Source organism: Cervus canadensis, chromosome 10 (genome assembly GCF_019320065.1).
Source record: "Cervus canadensis isolate Bull #8, Minnesota chromosome 10, ASM1932006v1, whole genome shotgun sequence".
In the NCBI taxonomy this organism is placed as follows: Eukaryota; Metazoa; Chordata; class Mammalia; order Artiodactyla; family Cervidae; genus Cervus; species Cervus canadensis.
In genome coordinates, this window is record NC_057395.1 from 44,986,421 (window position 1) to 45,006,872 (window position 20,452).

The window sequence follows — 20,452 nt, forward strand, 5'->3', positions numbered from 1 at the left end:
CAACAAAGTTCTGTAGAGTCAAAGCTATGGAATTTCCAGTAGTCATGTATGAATGTGAGAGTTGGACTATAAAGAAGGCTGAGCCCTGAAGGATTGATGCTTTCAAACTGTGGTGCTGGAGAAGACTCTTGAGAGTCCCTTGGACAGCCAGATCAAACTGGTCAATCCTGAAGGAAATCAACCTGAGTATTCATTGGAAGGACTGATGCTGAAGCTGAAGCTCAATATTTAGCCACCTGATGCTAAGTGCCAACTCACTGGAAAAGACCCTGATGCTGAGGGCAAGAGGAGAAAGGGATGACAGATAGTGAGATGGTTGGATGGCATCGTCGACTCAATGGGCATGAGTCTGAGCAAACTCTGGGAGATAGTGAAGGACAGAGAGGCCTGGTGTGTTGCAGTCCATGGGGTAGCAAAGAGTTGGACATACTGAGAAACTGAACAACAAGAGAACTCTTCCATCTTCATCTTGTAGACTCTACCAAGATCTTCAGAGACAGACTGTAGCATCTTAGAATCTTTTATCCAATGCTCCTATCTTCCCACATTCTCTTCGACTACAACCGTCCCAGGTCACACATTTAAGGACTTTGTCATTATATTAGGGTTACCAGGGAAACCAAGAATATCTTGCATCGCAAGATTTTAATCACCTTTACAAGATTGTCCCCAGACCAGGTTCAGAATCGCGCCCCCTGCAGTGGAAGCACAGAATCCTCACCACTGGACCACCAGGAAAGTCCCAGGTTAAAGGAAATTTTTAGCCATAATTTCATCACACCTATATTTTCAGACCTCTTCCCCATCTCTTCTGCTTCTGGAACCCCTACACTGTGAATGTTAGTATGTTCTGTTCCCTAGATATTGTGGCATTCTTCTTATAATTCTGTATTCTGATAAATTATTTTGGTAAATTATTAATCTCTGTCTCAATATCTGACCTTTTCAGTTTTTTTTTTTCTTATTGTTTCATATGACACAAATTCCTCTCTCTTCTCATTTTGCTCAGCTTCCTCCTTCTCTATGAAATTAGGTAATAAAAGTTACCTGTCCCAGTTTGTAGGGGTGTCCTTGTGTAGACCCGTCCCTGTACAGTCTATGTGCCCAGAGGCTTGGGGCAGAGCTGGAGCTGAGGAGGGAGGGCAGGGTTACCCCTTCCCAGGTCATGCTGGCAACTGTCACCTTGGTGGGAGGGGGAGGGGCAGGCTAGAGCCAGAGCCCAGTGTGAGCAAAGGCTTCTCCTGTGCTCAGCAGCTGTCCCCACCCTACTGGGCCAGGCAAGTCACAAGATGCTGGAGCAAAACTCTGAGGGTTGGGTCCAGACTGGTTCCACTCCTTGTAAGTGTGCACCCCCCTCCTCTGCACTGGCACCTTTGCCCCAGAGAGTGGCAGAGCTGGAGGAAGGCGTGCTGGAGCAGTCCCTGGTGCCGGCAGCCTTGCATGTGGTGTAGCCCTGGCACACCATCAGAGCCCCAGACTCTGCTCCTCATCAGGCCCCTCTTTGATGGCCGCCTTGCCCCGTCCAGATGTGTGTGTGGTCCTGTGTGTGCGCATTCAGTTGGGTACTTGAAACAGGCAAATGCTCACTCTTGGTAGAGTTATTCCTTGTCATAACTTTCACTAGTTAACTCATCATGCTCCTAGTCCTGGGATCAGCCCAATAGGAAAGTAAGCGTGGCTCAGTACACTTTGAGTCAGCATCTTACCTGGTCAAGACTGGCTATCTGATTCTGGTGAATTTATGACTGTTTTTGAATGCACTTTGTCCCCCAAAGCCACACCCCCATTCTATTCAGAGTCTTTTAATACATGGTCTAGTCTATGTCTCCACCCTTATTCGTTTTCCTTGGCTACATACACACAAACATAAATATATAGTTCCCCTGCAGCTGCAATAGGCATTCCAGGAGCTCTTTAGTTCAAGCTTAGAGTTAAGTGGAACAGACACCAGTCTCCAGGCAGCCCCCAAGTTGGTTGGAACCTCGCACATAAGGTTTCCTCTGATCATTCTGGTTTGAGGGAGGCAACTGGGAGCTGATCAAGACTGCACTACTCCAGGCAGGAGGAGGGTACAAGTGAGTAATACATGATGAAATTTCCTTCTACTCTGTTCTGGATTTTTCCTAATTGCCTGTTCACTTTGTTGTTGTCAATCTTTGTTTGACTTATTTTACAACTAATTTCTCTTTCTTTTCTTGTCTTTCCATGGGAGATTTCAGTCCTCCCACCTCACCAGTTTGCTGACATCACTGTACATGTTAAATTTTATTTATCTTCACAACATTTTCGTATATCAGTGCATCGTAACTTCTGTTTTCTTTCCAAATTTGTGTTATTTTAATTTGTTTATAGTTTTTTCTTTTATGAATAATGTGGAACAGTTAGTAAATTATGTAAAATATGTATCAGCTACATTATGAGTACTCTTTAAAAAATAATTTACTTATTTTAATTGGAGGTTAATTACTTTACAATATTGTGGTGGCTTTTGTCATACGTTGACATGAATCAGCCATGGTTGTACATGTCCCCTTGTTCTGTACTGCTGTTCCACCTCCTTACCCATCCCATCCCTCTGGGTTGTCCCAGTGCACTGGCTTTGAGTGCCCCATTTCATACGTTGAACTTGGACTGGTCATCTATTTCATGCATGGTAATATACATGTTTCAGTGCTAATCTATGAGAGTACTCTTAAAGTTATATAACTAAGTACAATGTATAAACACTCAGAGTCTCTTTGCACAGTGCATATGGTATCCTAAGGCTATTAATAACTAATCTCCAATAAGTACTTTGCCAAAATGTCTGGTTCCTGTATCCTGTTCAGGATTTCACCAGTCAGGTCTGTAAAGCATAATAATTTTCCTGGTGGGAAATATAAAGAAACAAATTTATTTTCATTTGAAGTTTTGATTCTTTATTAAGGGGTAACATTTTAAAAAATGCTATTAAACACTTTGGATTGTGTGATTTGTGTATGTGTGTGTGTTTGTTCTGTAGGATGACTTTTTCAATTGATGTTTGATTGACATTATGGTCATAATAGGAAAACAAAAGGGATTGTTGTTAGAAGCTTCTAGTCTAACTAATGGTCCATAATTGCCCACCCAATTTCATCAGTATATAATACTTGAGGTTATGCTGATAAAAAAAGAGTCAAACAAATTGACTGTCTTTAAGCCTCTTCTTACTCCATGGACACTAGTTTAATCACACTTCTCCTACAATATATCTGCTAATGTTGGACAGTGCAGCTGGGATGTGAACTTCCTGCTATTTATAACCTGTAAAGGAAGAAGAAAATATCAATTTACTTACTCAGAGGAGAAACAGGCAATGGATCCCAAAGGCCAGAAGGTGAAGCTTAATGATGGCCACTTCATTCCTGTCCTGGGATTTGGAACCTATGCCCCTCCAGAGGTAACAGTACTGGTTGTGGGTTGAGATATAAATAGTAAGTGAATGTAACATGAGTGGAAGGGACTTGGATTGTCAAGCACTGAGTTCCTGGGTGACTCTGGGAGGGTCACTAACCAGGCTAGAACCATGCCCTGTGAAAGGGGAGATAACATCCAGTCTCCACTCTGCATCAGGGTCTGAGGCTGTGCTCACTTGCAGATTACTCTGGGTTCCCCTCTGGTTTCCATCTCTTTCCCAGCTTGGCAGAAGAGGAGATTTGGCTGTCAAGAAAACTGTCAGGTGCATTGCTTTGAAGGTGATTGCAACAGTGAGGTTCATCTGTATATTTAATTAATTCCATAACTCTTTCCTCCTTCCAAAAAGCCATGACACAGAGAAGTATTTGAGGTGGGAGGTCCTATAGATGAGGTGAATGGAAAATAATGGGAATGAATTGCTTTTCTACTGTGGGGTGCATGCTAGATGGCAGGGAAGAAACACTCCAGCTGTGTTTTGCCTCATATTTCTGTTTCTGCTTGGAAACTTATTCTTAGGGAAAATATAGTCTCATTTGAAGGGAAAAGCTACTATCTTACAGGCCAGGGTTTGTAATATTTTCTTGGGCTTCCCCGGGTAGCTCACATGGTAAAGAATCTGCCTGCAATGTGGGAGATCTGGGTTCGATCCCTGGGTCAGGAAGATCCCCTGGAGAAGGAAATGGCAACCCACTCCAGTGTTCTTGCCTGGAGAAACCTGTGGACAGAGGAGCCTGATGGGCTATAGTCCACGGCGTCACAAAGAGTCGGACACGATTGAGCGACTAACACTTTCACTTTCAATGTCTTTTTATTAAAGTATGGTTTGCAGCGCTTGGGCTTAAGATGGGCTGGTAAATCTCTAGTCTGGAAGTGAGAAAGTTTGCTGTCTATCTTGTCTTTAGGGTAGATGTGACAAGGGGTTGGTCCTTAAACTTTGAGTCTCACTATTCTAATTCATAAAATGGAAAAACATATTCAGAGACATTATGCAGATAGAAGACAAGACTTGTGTACTTTGTAGAGCAAAGTGGGGTGAGGGGGATGAAGGGGTCAGGATGTTACTGAAGCTCACTGGCTCATTCCTCTGTGGTGATGGTGGTTTAGTTGCTCAGTCATTCCTGACTTCTGCGATCCCGTGGACTGTAGCCTGCCAGGCTCCTCTTTCCTTGGGATTCTCCAGGCAAGAATGGAGATGACACCACCGTAATGGCAGAAAGGGAAGAGGAACTAGAAGGCCTCTTGATGAAGGCAAAAGAGGGAGTGAAGAAGCTGGCTTAAAACTCAGCATTAAAAATACTAAGATGAAAAAAAAAATACTAAAATGATGGCATTCAGTCCCATCACATCATGGCAAATACATGAGGAAAAAATTGAAACAGTGGCACACTTTATTTTCTTGAACTCCAAAATCATTGTGGATGGTGACTATAGCCAGGAATTTTAAAAGACGCTTGCTCCTTGGAAGAAAAGCTATGAGAAGCCAAGACAGTGTATTAAAAAGCAGAGACATTACTTTGCTGACAAAGGGCCATATAGTCAAAGCTATGCTTTTCCAGTAGCTATGAACAGATGTGAGAGTTGGACCATAAAAAAGTCTGAGTGCAAAGAATTGATGCTTTTGAACTGTGGTGTTGGAGAGGACTCTTGAGAGTACCTTGGACTGCAAGGAGACAGACAAAACTGGTCAATCCTAAAGGAAATCAATCCTGAGTATTCCTTGGAAGGACTGATGCTGAAGTTGAAGCTCCAATACTTTGGTCACATGATGTGAAGAGCCAACCCATTGGAAGAGACCCTGATTCTGGGAAAGATTGAGGGCGGGAGGAGAAGGATACAATAGAGGATGAGATGGTTGGATGGCAGTATTGACCCAATGGACATGAGTTTGAGCAAACTGCAGGAGATAATGAAAGACAGGGAAACCTGGAGTAGTGTCAGAAAGAGTTGAACAGGACTCTGAGAAACTGAATAGAAACAACAATTTATATGAGAACATCACTTTGCATGCCTTGATTACATAGTTTTTATGTGGTGTATTCTTTGTGGTTTTACTGGTAGACAGAGGTCTTAGAAGCTTTTACTTTGTTTCCTGATGCTTTTACCAGGCATCCTACACCTTTGTTGACTTATCTTCAAACATCTCACTGTATAAATAATATCCATGACTACAACTTTATGCTGAATTCTTTGGGTTCTTCCAGCAAATCAATGAACCTGCAGGTGGTCTTGAGGTCCTCTGATGCCAACAATCAACCACTGCTTGCCTCAGGTTGAAGGGTTCCTGGGTGTCTACTTAACCACTGACCAGGAATGTTCAGGGAAATCGTCAAGCATTCATCACCACACATACAGGACTAACCAAAGGCACAAAGAAATGTTTATGTTGGGAAGGTGAAAGCTTGTGTCTAGCAATTTCTTATGTGGATATTCAGCTTCTATCTTTGTTGCTTATGTAGGTTGCTAAGAAGGAAGCTCTGGAATTCACACCATTTGCTATAGAGGTTGGGTTCCGCCATATTGACTGTGCTCATGTGTACCAAAATGAAGAGCAGATAGGCCAGGCCATTCAAAGTAAGGTTGCAGATGGCACTGTGAAGAGAGAAGACATATTCTGCACTTCAAAGGTACTGTGTGTGTTGTGTGTGTGTGCACATGTGTGCAAGTGATTGTGCCCAGGTGAAAATTATATAATAGGATCATTTGTTCAGTGAAGAGTTGTTTGGTGAACTATGCTTATTGGTATATTCCTAAAGTATTAGAGTTCTCTGGTGGTTCAGTGCTTAAGCTGTGGTACTTTACTGCAATGAGCTGGGATTCCATCCTTGGTCGGGGAAGTAATATCCCATAAACCACATGGTACGCCCCCCAAAAAAAATTACCTAAACTTTTATTAACACAAATTTTATTTCTTAATGTCTGCAGCTTTGGTGCACATCCTTTCGACCAGAGTTGGTCCGACCAGCCTTGGAAGTCACTGAAAAGTCTTCAACTGGACTATGTCGATCTCTATATTATGCATTATCCACTGGCTCTGAAGGTTGGAAATTTGTGTGATCACATCAATGCTATATCTTGTGTTAAAATGTTCATCAGCTTGCCTCGATGGTTGGAGTAAGATTTGTCTTAGTAGGTTCTACACTAGAGTAGAATCCCCCAAGTAATCATTTGTGATCATCTTTTTTTTTCCATTTATTTTTATTAGTTGGAGGCTAATTACCTTACAATGTTGTAGTGGTTTTTGTCATACATTGACATGAATCAGCCATGGATTTACATGTATTCCCCATCCCAATCCCCCTTCCCACCTCCCTCTCTACCCAATCCCTCTGGGTCTTCCCAGTGCACCAGGCCCGAGCACTTGTCTCATGCATCCAACCTGGGCTGGTAATCTGTTTCACTATAGATAATATACATGTTTCGATGCTGTTCTCTTGAAACATCCCACCCTTGCCTTCTCCCACAGAGTCCAAAAGTCTGTTCTGTACATCTGTGTCTCTTTTTCTGTTTTGCATAAAGGTTTTCATTACCATCTTTCTAAATTCCATATATATGTGTTAGTATACTGTATTGGTCTTTATCTTTCTGGCTTACTTCACTCTGTATAATGGGCTCCAGTTTCATCCACCTCATTAGAAGTGATTCAAATGAATTCTTTTTAACGGCTGAGTAATATTCCATGGTGTATATGTACCACAACTTCCTTATCCATTCGTCTGCTGATGGGCATCTAGGTTGCTTTTTACTGAGATTCTTTGAATTCCTTATATGCCTCCCAGAAAAAGGAGTTAAATAATCTGAGAGTCTCTGATTGAAAACTTTCGGAAATAGAAATAAGCCAGTTCTGCACCCAGTCCTGGTTATGACTCCTGACTCTGGAAATTTCATGAACCAAGAGTTTGGTGCAGCTGTAGTAAGCATGACACTGCCTTACATTGAACATGATGAGTTTATCTTGCCTTTCACCCTTTCTAGTTGAGCAGATTTGGTGGTGCTCCCTCTGTGTGGGTCTAAACCTCATACCTTTATAGGGACTTGGGAAACCTTGCCTACAGTCTCCCCTGTCTTCAGATGAGGTTTGTAGTCTGCACTTAGCCATTAAGAAAGGTTTACTTAGAACAACTGATTTCATGTTACAGAACTCAAGCTATCTGACACAAAATAGCTTCATAGACTATGTAGATGGTAAGTTCCAGCCACAGACAGAATTGAGGGTTGCAGTACTCTTCAGAAATGTCTCCTTTTTTCTATCCCTTATCAGGGCACTACTCGTGGTTTGCTTTATTTTTACTGAACATTTTCCATTAGTGGCAAATAATGGGGCAGCTCAAGGCTCATGGTCATGAATATTTGAGAGCATGGCTGGATCATCCACATTCCATGTCAACCTAAGGAGAGCCTTCCTGGCTCATATGCCTTCCCTAGGGCACCTGATGCTCAGAGATAAAAGGAAATCTGATTATCTAGCCCAGGTCAAGATTGCAATTTTTATTCTGGAAATAAAGCCATGTAACTTACTGCCATTCCCAGCTCACAGAAGCACTTCTAAAGAGGCAAGTACAAGAAGAGACAAAATTCACAGAATCACTGGAAGTCCGTTTTAGGAATTAGAAAAATTGTACTTATTACAACATATATTTAGTGCAAAAGAGTAGAGTAAATCTCCCTCCTGAAGACATTGCTTACATAGACAAAATCACTTGGCAAAGATTAGTATCTAGAAAGTTGTAAACACACCTCATGAAGGTTTAATTCCTGGTGCTTGGGAGCCTGGCTAAATATGGAGAAATTACTTTGTGACATCTCTAAAATGACTGCTTCTATTCCAGCCAGGGGAGGACATTTTGCCAACAGATGAAAATGGAAAACTGGTACTTGACTCAGTGGATTTCTGTCGCACATGGGAGGTGAGTATGGGGAGGAGAGAGACCAGAAGAGGAGCCAGGAGATTGGGAACCTCTTTCATTTCTTCCACCTGTAAGAATGGGCTGTGGACCATCAGACCCAGCAGTTCATAAAGTCTAAGGGCTGTGATGCTGGGGTTGTGGGGAGGAAACCATTGCTGAAATGTTCCAGAGAGGAAAGGAGGAGGAGATTATGGGACAGTGCAGACAGGTATCTCTTTCCTTCCATGTGATATGTCTTCTCCAGGGTTCAGAGAGGAGATGATAATTCTTTTTGTATAATGTCTTCTTCCCCTCTTTTCTTCTTGATAATCAATGTTAATTCTTGATGGATGATACTTTTACAGATTTTTTCCAGCATTTATTCTTGATCTATCACTAATTTTAAATGACTGTTCACCACCCTTCCCTCCCAGGCCCTGGAGAAGTGTAAGAATGTAGGACTGACCAAGTCTATCGGGGTGTCCAACTTCAACCACAAGCAGCTGGAGAAGATCCTGAACAAGCCGGGGCTCAAGTACAAGCCCGTCTGCAACCAGGTGAGCAGCTCAGCTCCTCTCCCTCCTGCTCTTCAGAACCTCCTTCTTGCACTGGAGCCTGATGTCTGTCTGTCCTCCCCTCCTGTTCATCCTACATTTGTGGACAGAAGGTTCTAGAGTGTAGAGCCCCTGTCTGGATGGTGTGAATAGAACCCATAATGATATCTCTGTCTGATAAATTTGGATGGAGAAAGTGCAGAGGGCTTCCTGGTAAATCATGAATAGAACCCAGAAGTAGAGGAAGGAAGTATTTCCCTGAGATGATAGCATGACCAGTTCGGAGATTGAAAGTGCCCTGGAGCAAGCTTTTTACAGGAAGGAAAACCATGAAAACATAGAATCAGAGGTAAATTAATAGAGTCAAATCAGTTGCAATGGGTATTAAGGGTTTGTGTGTGGTTCTGATGGCTGATTCCTAAATCTTGGTGTCACAGCATTTATAAGTCTTTAGCAGGGAACACAGTTCAGAAAATTGTGCTGGACATTATGAAAATCATCCAGGTTAGAGGGTGAAGTTAAAGGCTCATGGTGATGCTAACAGTCTATGAAATAGTTTACTCATGAATGTCCACTCAAATGTACAGTCCATGTTTTGATTAGTCAATCTCGGACTGGTTCTCCTATCTATGTCCATCATAAATTAACTGTATAAACATAAACACACTTTTCTTTGTTTCTCTGTTGATGTTAATATTTCCAGTTTACATTTAATGTTATCATTTTTCCTTTATCATTTTTTAAACTTTTTGTCTCCCTTTGTCATATTAGTATTATGTTTCCATAATATCTGACACTCTTCTCTACTGGTTTTTTACAGGTGGAATGTCACCCTTATCTCAATCAGAGGAAACTGTTGGATTTCTGCAAGTCACATGATATTGTTCTTGTTGCCTATAGTGCTCTGGGATCCCAAAGAGTAAAAGGATGGTATTGAACTCTAATGAAAGCAACAGGGAGTTTATGTAAAATTCAATTTTTGATGAGATAGTTTAAATAAAAAAATACTCAGGTAACTCTCATGGGAAGAAGGGAGAGAGAGGAATAATGGAATGGTTTCTTCTCTTTTATCTTCCCATCACCCAGCCAATTTTTCTAGATTGTATTAGCTTGTTGACTCATCAGTAGCAAATGTCTGCATTAAAATCTATATATAATCCCCCAGTTGAGACCAGAGACACAAGTTTATGTCATGATTTACCTATTAACTAAGGAACACATTTTAAAAAATAGGTGTTTCAAGACTCACTTACCTTATGTCTAAAGTTGAGATAATAATATAATAATATATAACTCCTAGGTCTATCATGATAGAAAAGAAATTCAACTTGAACCATTTTTGTAAACATCCATAGTAGAATAATGATGAAATAAATGTCTCTTATTTTGAGATCACTCAATTTTTATCAATACCTTAGAAAAAGTGAAATTTACAAACTACTCTTGGTCTTTTCCTTCAGTTTCTCTTTTCATGCCTTTGATTGTAGAAGAAAAAACACTCCCTGAAAATTAAGGAAAAAAATCTATGAGTTTGGCAGTCCTGGTCTCAACTCAATAATGCCTCTGAATCATCTGTAGAGCTTTGTAAACACAGAATGGGAAGTGACGCAGTTGAGGTTCTTATTCAGTTTGTCTTCAGCTCAGGCATGGTTGTATTTCTAATAAGATCCCAGGTGATACTGATGATGCTGGTCCATGGACCACACTTTGAGAAGCAGTGATCTAGAGTGAGCCTCTTGGTCTGTTTGGGAAACCTACTCACAAACTGAGTACCTAGTCTCAGCTTCTCAGCATTTCTGAATTTCCTTCCAGGGTGAATCTGAACCACCCCATTCTCTTGGAGGACCCGGTTCTCTCTGCCATTGCCCAAAAGCATAAGAAAACCCCAGCTCTGGTTGCCCTTCATACCAGATACAACGTGGGGTTGTGGTTCTGGCCAAGGGTAACAATAAGAAGTGGATCAAAGAGAATATACAGGTGATGAGTGAGTCTGTGGGGAGAGGGTTCCTAAGGAGTATCCTTCACGAGGGTCATTCTTTGTCTGACTCTCAGACCGTCTTTGGGCCAAGACGAGTTACCTGTTCTTTCCCTGAGCATGAATGCCTTGTGTGTATTTCTGGTGGCTTTCTCCTCCTGCTGTGGCAACAGGAGAGGTATCATGTCTGAAGAGGGTCACAGTTGGACAGATAATGGAGGTTTTAGTTTGAGCATTACATTTGCAATGTATTCTGTCACTTCATGCAAATGAAATTTTGTTTTCCTTGTTTTCAATGGATGCAATTGAATTATTTGATTTTTTTTGAATGTTTGAATCAATCTAGCAAAATACCACAAATTGAGTGCCTGAGAAAAAAATTTAAATTTGTTTCTCACAATTCTGAAGCTGGAGATCTGAGTTCAGGGTCCCCGTGTGGTCAGGTAGGGTGTTCCTCCAAGTCACAGGCTTCTCTTTCTATCTTAACATGGTGGAGGGGGCAATAGAGCTCTCCCAAATATCTTACATGAATATGATGTTGTTTAAATCTCATTCACAAGGGCTCCACCATCATTACCTAATTGCCTCTCAAAGATTTCATTTCTAACACCATCAACATGTGAATATGAGGGCAGAAAAATTGTGTTTTTATTTTGCATTTCACCAAATTCTAATAAGGTTTCATTTTTGTATATTTAATCTTCTTGAGTTTCTGTCTTTGTGAAGTTCTCCTTCAATAGTTTGTCCATTTTTGCTAGATTGTATTTTGTTTTTGGTGTAGGAGACCATTATTGTACCTTTAGCCATAGCTGTACAGGAAACTCCTCAGTTTCAGAATTTAATTCAGGGGTCTTTTATGTGTCTCTTGCTTCTGTGGTTTGACAATCAGCCTGCACTCAGCTAAGCTGTTGTCCTCTTGGCTGGGCTCTTTTATGAATTTAAAGTTCAGCTCAGAGCAGCTTGGCAGTTCTGCTTTAGCAGGTGGATGTAGCTCTTGTCAGATAGGCCTTCATACTTCTCTGTACAGTTTTTCATGGATATTTGACTAGACTGTGCCAACTAACATAGTCTTCATCTCAGCACAGGGCAATGACCCCAAGTCAGTGATTAGGTAAAAAGTCCTCTTCCTGGGCTCAGAGCTGGCTTACCACTTATGGGATATATCACTATTCAATGCAGGTTACAGGTCAGGCCAAGTCAAGGGGAACAGAAATTGTCCCCTGATAAATTGTTTCCATATTTCCATTTAAATTTGGTTCTGTAATCTAATTGGAACTGATTATCTAAGATAATATGAAAATAGATACATACATGTTTATGTGTATTTAAATGTAAATCTAAGGTTCCATATTTCCTCACAGATTTTCATTGTCAGCTCAGTCATATATCAAGTTTCCATAAATACATTTCTGGTGTCTCCTATTTAAGTATTCAGTTTTCTACACTGTGTTCTTTATTTTTTATTAAAAAATTTTTTTCCCATTTATTTTTATTAGTTGGAGGCTAATTACTTTACAATATTGTAGTGGTTTTTGCCATACATTGGCATGAATCAGCCATGGATTTACATGTATTCCCCATCCCAATCCCCCCTCCCACATCCTTCTCCACCGGATCCCTCTGGGTCTTCCCAGGGCACCAGCCCTGAGCACTTGTCTCATGCATCCAACCTGGGCTAAAAAACTGGAAAGAGAACTGCCATATGACCCAGCAATCTCACTTCTGGGCATACACACTGAGGAAACCAGATCTGAAAGAGACACGTACACTGTGTTCTTAAGTGAAAAATCAGTCTTGCTTTTCAGAATGGTAATTTTTTTTATTTTTTAAGAATGTCCTGACTACTTTTGATTAGCTCTCCTTTATTTAAAATTTAGTATCACTTTACCAGCTTCCAGGAAAGAATACATGCTCAAATCTTTGGTTCATGTTGCATTGAAACACTAGATCACTTTGGAGAAAATGAATTTCTTTACAAAATTGGGCTCGCAATTTCATGATTATGATGTGAATTTTTAATTGTTAACGTAAAGTAAATTCGCTTAGTCGTGTCCGACTCTTTGCGACCTCATGGACTGTAGTCTACCAGGCTCCTCTGTCCATGAGATTTTCCAGGCAAGAGTACTGGAGTGGGTTGCCATTGCTTGCATTTTCATGACTATGATGTGAATTTTTAATTGTTAAGGTGTTCTTTAATGTTTTAACAATTTCATTACTTTCTGCACAAAAGCATTTGCATAAAATTTTTGTTAGGTTCAATCATAGATAATGAGTAGTTTGATATCATATTCCTGAACAGGTTTTCAAGGGGGAGCCTCCTTCCCACTCTGCTTCAGCTGAATGTTGTCACCCTTAGGGTGTGTTGGGAAGATGCAATCAGTCTCATGTTAGCTCAGGTTCAGTATCAAGTCAGGAGTGTCCAAAGGCAATGAGTTTGGAAAAAGAAGATTTTAGTTTGTTTTCTGTCACAAGTGATTCACTTAGAAAGATAAGGGACTGATGCACTGTAATGTTTGTGAGGTGGAGAGAGAAGGAGAAGGTGTGGGAAGGAGAGGTGAGAACTCAGCAGAGGCTCCCAGGCTTGTTCACCTGCAAGCTGAGGACAGACATAGCTTCCCTGTCCCCTCCTCATGTCTCCATCCAGCTGGAAAATTCTCCAGTCCCCAGGGGGAGGCCGGCTCCTTGGGGGAGAGGTTAATGTGATTCTTCTTTCCTTCCAGATGTTTGACTTCGAGCTGACTCCAGAAGACATGAAAACAATCGATGGCCTGAATAGAAATATAAGATATAATGAGATACTATTGTAAGTGACTTACAGATATCTCACACATACACTGTTTTCTGTAGCAGGCAGGTCAGCAGGGGAATTAAGGTTTTCAAAAGCTTAGTTCTTGGAAGACAGTCCTGATTTCCAGTGTAGGAGTAAACCAGGGGCTTCCTGTAGACCTCAGACCAGAGGTTTCCTTCAGGGCTCCATCTCTGACTGACAGAAATGTGACTGGGTCCCAGGAAAGCCCAGGAAAGAGTGGCCATTGTACAGGATGGCCAGAGTGGACTCTGTGGTGAATTCACTACTCTGTGCTCTTAATCCTTGGGCTTGCTGCACCTCATCTCAATGTGGAGGGACCCAGAAAACACAAAGGGCAGGGTTCCTGTAGCCCACTCTTCCCTCAGGGACCTGTGAACATGTTTCATCTTTAATTCTCTTTGCATCAGGGGAAAATGATTATGTTAATAATAACTATATAATAATGAATCCATCATGCATTACATTCACGTTTTGTTGTTGTTCAGTTGTGAAGTCCTATCTGACTCTTTTGCAACCCCATGGACTGTAACCTATCAGGCTCTTCTGTCCATGGGATTTCCCAGGCATTTCCCTCTCCAAGGGATCTTCCCAATCCAGGGGTTGGACCCATGTCTCCTGCATGGACAATGGGATCCTTTACCACTGAACAACCTGGGAAGCCTTCATTGATATTTGCCCATGTGCAATTGTAAAATGTCATGTTAATATTTTTCTGGAGGGGATCCAGGCAGGCCAATGTGCACCAATGCTCAGAAGTCACAGTGGACCTACTTCCATCCCCTCCCCTAAGTATCTGGTGGGTTTTCTCCATAATGGGCATTTCTTCTCCAAGACATTATCCATTTATTTCAAATTGATCTCTTCATTGGCCTTTCCCCCTCATTCCAACTCCCATTTCCTCATCCTTATAATTTCACAACACTGAATTACAAGCAGGTCATTAACTTAATGGACCCTCCAGTGAGTGACTTCTGTGTTGTTAGCAGGACACGCCCAGGTAAGATCGACTGGGTGTCTGGTTTCTTGGGTCAACACGCACCCCTCTGTACCTTCTGTCCATCAGGGGTACATCCCTTTGGAAGCCCCTATCACCTGGACTTTGACTTAGTCACTAACATGCTACTCCAGCTGCCTAATTACTGAAGAAGGAGATCAGGACTGAAGAGACAAAATAGAAATTTTGAAGGGAGTTTTGAGAGAAAAGCATACAAATTAATGGTAAAACGAAGATTTAGTTTCAGTGGAAAATCTCAAAACTCTCTCAATTGTTGCAAAGCTATACCACGATTCTAAGAAAAGTTATGATACGTTGAAAAAAACTGGAAAGTTCCTCTTCTGTACTCAATGGCTTTTAAGTTTTCAAAGCCTTTTAAATTCTGTGTTCTCCTTCATTAGTCTGTGAATGTCTAGACTTACATATCTTTGTGGGCTCAACTCAATAGCATAGCTCCTGGAATATGGAATCACTAAAAATGCACTTTATAATGAATTGAATTGAAAAGGACACATTAGAATGAAATATACAAACACGGACAAAAAGAAAACAGCACTAATACTAACTGCTGAATAACCAGTGTTTTAATATATTATAAAGTAAGAAAATAATGATCCCATTTTGTGCTGTATGATTATTAAGGTGTACATGGTATCTCTTCAACAGATGAGAAATTCCTTAATGGAGACACCCTGTATTTTTTTGGGGTTCTCATTATCTGCTTATCCATGGATGTGTGAAAAAGAGCAGCAAATTTGGTCACTGTGACCCTTCTCATCATCTAGGGACAAAAGTCCCATCTGTGTCTGAAATGACCTCCATACTTAGTCCTATGAATGTGCCCTCTTATAAATTGTAACCTGAGTCAATAAACATGAAAAAAATAAATAAATTGTAACCTGAGTCAAACTACCTGTCATTGTGGAATGAATATTACATATGAATGTTGGTATTGGACAAGCAGGTGCTGTGTGCATGTGGAGCAGACTCCTAATGTGTGCTTGTCACGGGAGAAGGAGGGACGTGTTTGTAAATTTAGAGTTTTAGCCCATCCTGTCTGCATCATAGAGTAATGCTCTATAACATTAATGCTCTATGGCTGATTTAATAAATGAATCCTCCTCCTTCTCTTGCAGTGGTGTCGGTCATCCTGAGTTTCCATTCTCTGAAGAATATTGACTCTCAGCTCTCACCGTGGTTCTTTGAGAATGTCTTGCTTCTAGAATGGTGAAGAAGATTTTCATACTTTGTGGAGGTGCTTAAATGAAGTTTCTGAAATTTTGAAAGCTTGCTTTTCATTTAAAACATTTAACACATTATGAAACAATAAAGACTTCAAATTAAGAATACTTCCTTTTCTGATAATTAAAATAATATATACAATTTAAAGAAAGTTAGGAAATAGAAGGCAAAGGATTGAAAATAAAAATAAGCTGTGATTAACCCTTTTAATAATACTTTGGTGCACTTTTCTATACAAATGTGTGTGCATGTTTATTTACAAAGAGAAGGAATCTTCAAACTACAGGTTGTATACTTATTTTTTAACTAAGTAAACTCTGGGAGTTGGTGATGGACAGGGAGGCCTGACGTGCTGTGATTCATGGGGTTGCAAAGAGTCAAACACAACTGAGCAACTGAACTGAACTAAACTGAGTTACCTTGGTATGCTAAAATATGATTTAAAAAATCCAGCACTGCTTCACCATAGATAATATACATGTTTTGATGCTGTACAATATTGTAAAGTAATTAGCCTCCAACTAATAAAAATAAATGGGAAAAAAAAGAAAAAACTCCAGCACTATATTTGCTTACTGTAAAACAGAAAATCTTATTCATTTATTTAATTTCTTATTCATTTGCCTAGAAATTGTTTTATTTATTTTTAAAATTAAAAAAAAATTATTTATTTTAATTGGAGGCTAATTACTTTGCAATATTGTATTGGTTTTACCATACATTGATATGAATCTGCCATGGGTGTACATGTGGTCCCCATCCTGAACCCCACTCCCACCTAACTCCCCATCCCATCCCTCTGGGTCTACCCAGTGCACCAGCCCCAAGCACCCTGTATCATGCATTGAACCTGGACTGGGGATTCATTTCACATATGATAATATACACATTTCCATGCCATTCTCACAAATCATCTCTCCCTTGCTCTCTCCCACAGAGTCCAAAAGACTGTTCTTTACATCTGTGTCTCTTCTGCTGTCTTGCATACAGGGTTATCAATACCATCTTTCTAAATTCCATATATATGCATTAGTGCACTGTATTGGTGTTTTTCTTTCTGGCTTACTTCACTCTGTATAATAGGCTCCAGTTTCATCCACCTCATTAGGAATGATTCAAATGCATCCTTTTCAATGGCCGAGTAGTATTCCACTATGTATATGTACCACAGCTTTCTTATCCATTCATCAGCAGATGAATGGATAAGGAAGCTGTGGTACATATACACAATGGAATATTACACAGCCATTAAAAAGAATTCATTTGAATCACTTCTAATGAGATGGATGAAACTGGAGCCTATTATACAGAGTGAAGTAAGCCAGAAAGATAAAGAACATTACAGCATACTAACACATATATATGGAATTTAGAAAGATGGTAATGATAACCCTATATGCAAAACAGAAAAAGAGACACAGATGTACAGAACAGACTTTTGGACTCTGTGGGAGAAGGCGAGGGTGGGATATTTTGAGAGAACAGCATCAAAACATGTATATTATCTGGGGTGAAATAGATCACCAGCCCAGGTTGGATGCATGAGACAAGTGCTCAGGGCTGGTGCACTGGGAAGACCCAGAGGAATCGGGTGGAGAGGGCGGTGGGAGTGGGGATCGGCATGGGGAATACATGTAAATCCATGGCTGATTCATGTCAATGTTTGACAAAACCCACTACAATATTGTAAAGTAATTAGCCTCCAACTAATAAAAATAAATGAAAAAAAAATACACGTGAATCATATAGCTGTAAGGGGAGCTATCTCTAAATATATGAAAAAAATAAACACTATTATGAAAAGCCTAAAAAAAAAATAAACAGTACTGCGATGAACATTGGGGTACACATGTCTCTTTCAATTCTGGTTTCCTCGCTGTGTATGCCCAGCAGTGGGATTGCTGACCATATGGCAGTTGTATTTCCAGTTTTTTAAGGAATCGTCACACTGTTCTCCATGGTGGCTCTACTAGTTTGCATTCCCACTAACAGTGTAAGAGGGTTCCCTTTTCCCCACACCCTCTCCAGCATTTATTGTTTGTAGACTTTTTGATAGCAGTCATTCTGACAGGCATGAGGTGGTACTTCACTGTGGTTTGGCTTTGCATTTCTCTGATAATGAGTGATGTTGGGCATCTTTTCATGTGTTTGTTAGCCATCTGTATGTCTTCTTTGGAGAACTGTCTGTTTAGTTCTTTGGCCCATTTTTTGATTGGGTCATTTATTTTTCTGGAATTGAGCTGCAGGAGTTGCTTGTATATTTTTGAGATCAATTCTTCGTCAGTTGCTTCATTTGCAATTATTTCCTCCCATTCTGAAGGCTGTGTTTTCACCTTGCTTATAGTTTCCTTTGTTGTTCAAAAGCTTTTAAGTTTAATTATGTCCCATTTGTTTATTTTTGCTTTTGTTTCTATTACTCTGGGAGGTGGGTCATAGAGGATCCTGCTGTGATTTATGTCAGAGAGTGTTTTGCCTATGTTTTCCTCTAAGAGTTTTATACTTTCTGGTCTTACATTTATATCTTTAATCCATTTTGAGTGTACTTTTGTGTATGGTGTTAGAAAGTGTTCTAGTTTCATTCTTTTACAAGTGGTTGACCAGTTTTCCCAGCACCACTTGTTAAAGAGATTTTGCTTTCTGCATTGTATATTTTTGCCTCCTTTGTCGAAGATAAGGTGTCCATAGGTGTGTGGATTTATCTCTGGGCTTTCTATTCTGTTCCATTGATCTATATTTCTGTCTTTGTGCCAGTACCATACTGTCCTGATGACGGTGGCTTTGTAGTAGAGCCTGAAGTCAGGCAGGTTGATTCCTCCAGTTCCATTCTTCTTCTCAAGATTACTTTGGCTATTCGAGGTTTTTTGTATTTCCATACAAATAGTGAAATTCTTTGGTCTAGTTCTGTGAAAAATACCGTTGGTAGCTTGATAGGGATTGCATTTAATCTATAGATTGCTTTCGGGTAGTATACTCATTTTCACTATATTGATTCTTCCGATCCATGAACGTGGTATATTTCTCCATCTATTTGTGTCCTCTTTGATTTCTTTCACCAGTTTTTTTTTTTTTTGTAATTTTCTATATATATGTATTTTGTTTCCTTAGGTATATATATTCCTAAGTATTTTATTCTTTTCGTTGCAATGGTGAATAGAATTGTTTCCTTAATTTCTCTTTCTGTTTTCTCATTTTTTCTGTGTGTATAGGAATGCAAGGGATTTCTGTGTGTTAATTTTATATCCTGCAACTTTACTATATTCATTGATTAGTTCTGGTAATTTTCTGGTAGAGTCTTTAGGGTTTTCTATGTAGAGGATCAAGTCATCTGCAAACAGTGAGAGTTTTACTTCTTCTTTTCCAATCTGGATTCTTTTTATTTCTTTTTCAGCTCCCATTGTCATGGCCAAATCTTCCAAAACTATGTTGAATAGTAGTCGTGAGAGTGGGCACACTTGTCTTGTTCGTTAGGGGAAATGCTTTCAATTTTTCACCATTGAGGATAATGTTTGCTGTGGGTTTGTCATATATAGCTTTTATTATGTTGAGGTATGTTCCTTCTATTCCTGCTTTCTGGAGGATTTTTTTTTTTTGTCATAAATGGATGTTGAATTTTGTCAAAGGCTTTTTCTGCATCTATTGAGATCATCATACTGTTTTTAATTTTCAATTTGTTAATGTGGTGTATTACTTTGATCGACTTGTGGATATTGAAGAATCCTTGCATTCTTGGGATAAAGCCCACTTGGTCAAGATGTATGATCTTTTTAGTATGCTGTTGGATTATGTTTGCTAAAATTTTGTTAAGGATTTTTGCATCTATGTTCATCAGTGATATTGGCCTGTAGTTTTCTTTTTTTGTGGCATCTTTGTCTGGTTTTGGTATTAGGGTGATGGTGGCCTTAGAAATTGTTTTATCAATAAATATAAATTAAAATGCGTCAATAGTCTAGTGGAAGCTGAGACTGTGAACAAAATCAGGATTATTTAGCTGTTCAAAATGGGTAAATGCCTGTTGGAGATAATTCTATACCATCTCTCCTATTGTTGCACATCTCTTAGGCAGAGACACCAACTGCCCTTCATCCCACACATCTTTTTCATTTGTACAAGAAACAACCTTGAAACATAGTAATAGTGCTCCCTGCATTTCTCTGAAACAGTAAATGCTAAGTCCAGGAAGGAAGAGAGTTCATGTAACATTCAAAGGCCAGCAAGTTGGCTGATGTGGGTGGAGTTTAGTGAGGTGGGGAGACAAGAGCTGAAGAGAAGGCCTACAGAGCCACTGCAACCTTGGGTATGTATCATGTAGGTTTTTGAAAGGACTTTAGTCTGAAATAAATGAGTGATATTTTTGGTTTTGAGCACAATAGTTATGTGAACTGACATGTTTTTTAAAAATTCATTTTGGTTTTTTATGTTGAGAAGATAAAGAGGAAAAAGAGCCATCTTTTAGGACTCTGAAGGAATTTATTTTTAAATTTTATTTATTTATTTTTTCTGGCTTATTTATTTTTTATTTTTTGTATTTAAACATTTTATTATCATGATCCCAGTTTA

The 20,452-nt window shown here is 39.8% G+C and overlaps 1 pseudogene; it reads left to right on the plus strand.

The window, feature by feature from the left end:
* The first annotated feature begins 1,865 nt into the window (after window positions 1-1,865).
* LOC122447961 lies at window positions 1,866-16,264 on the plus strand (annotated as a pseudogene).
* The last annotated feature ends 4,188 nt before the right edge of the window (window positions 16,265-20,452 follow it).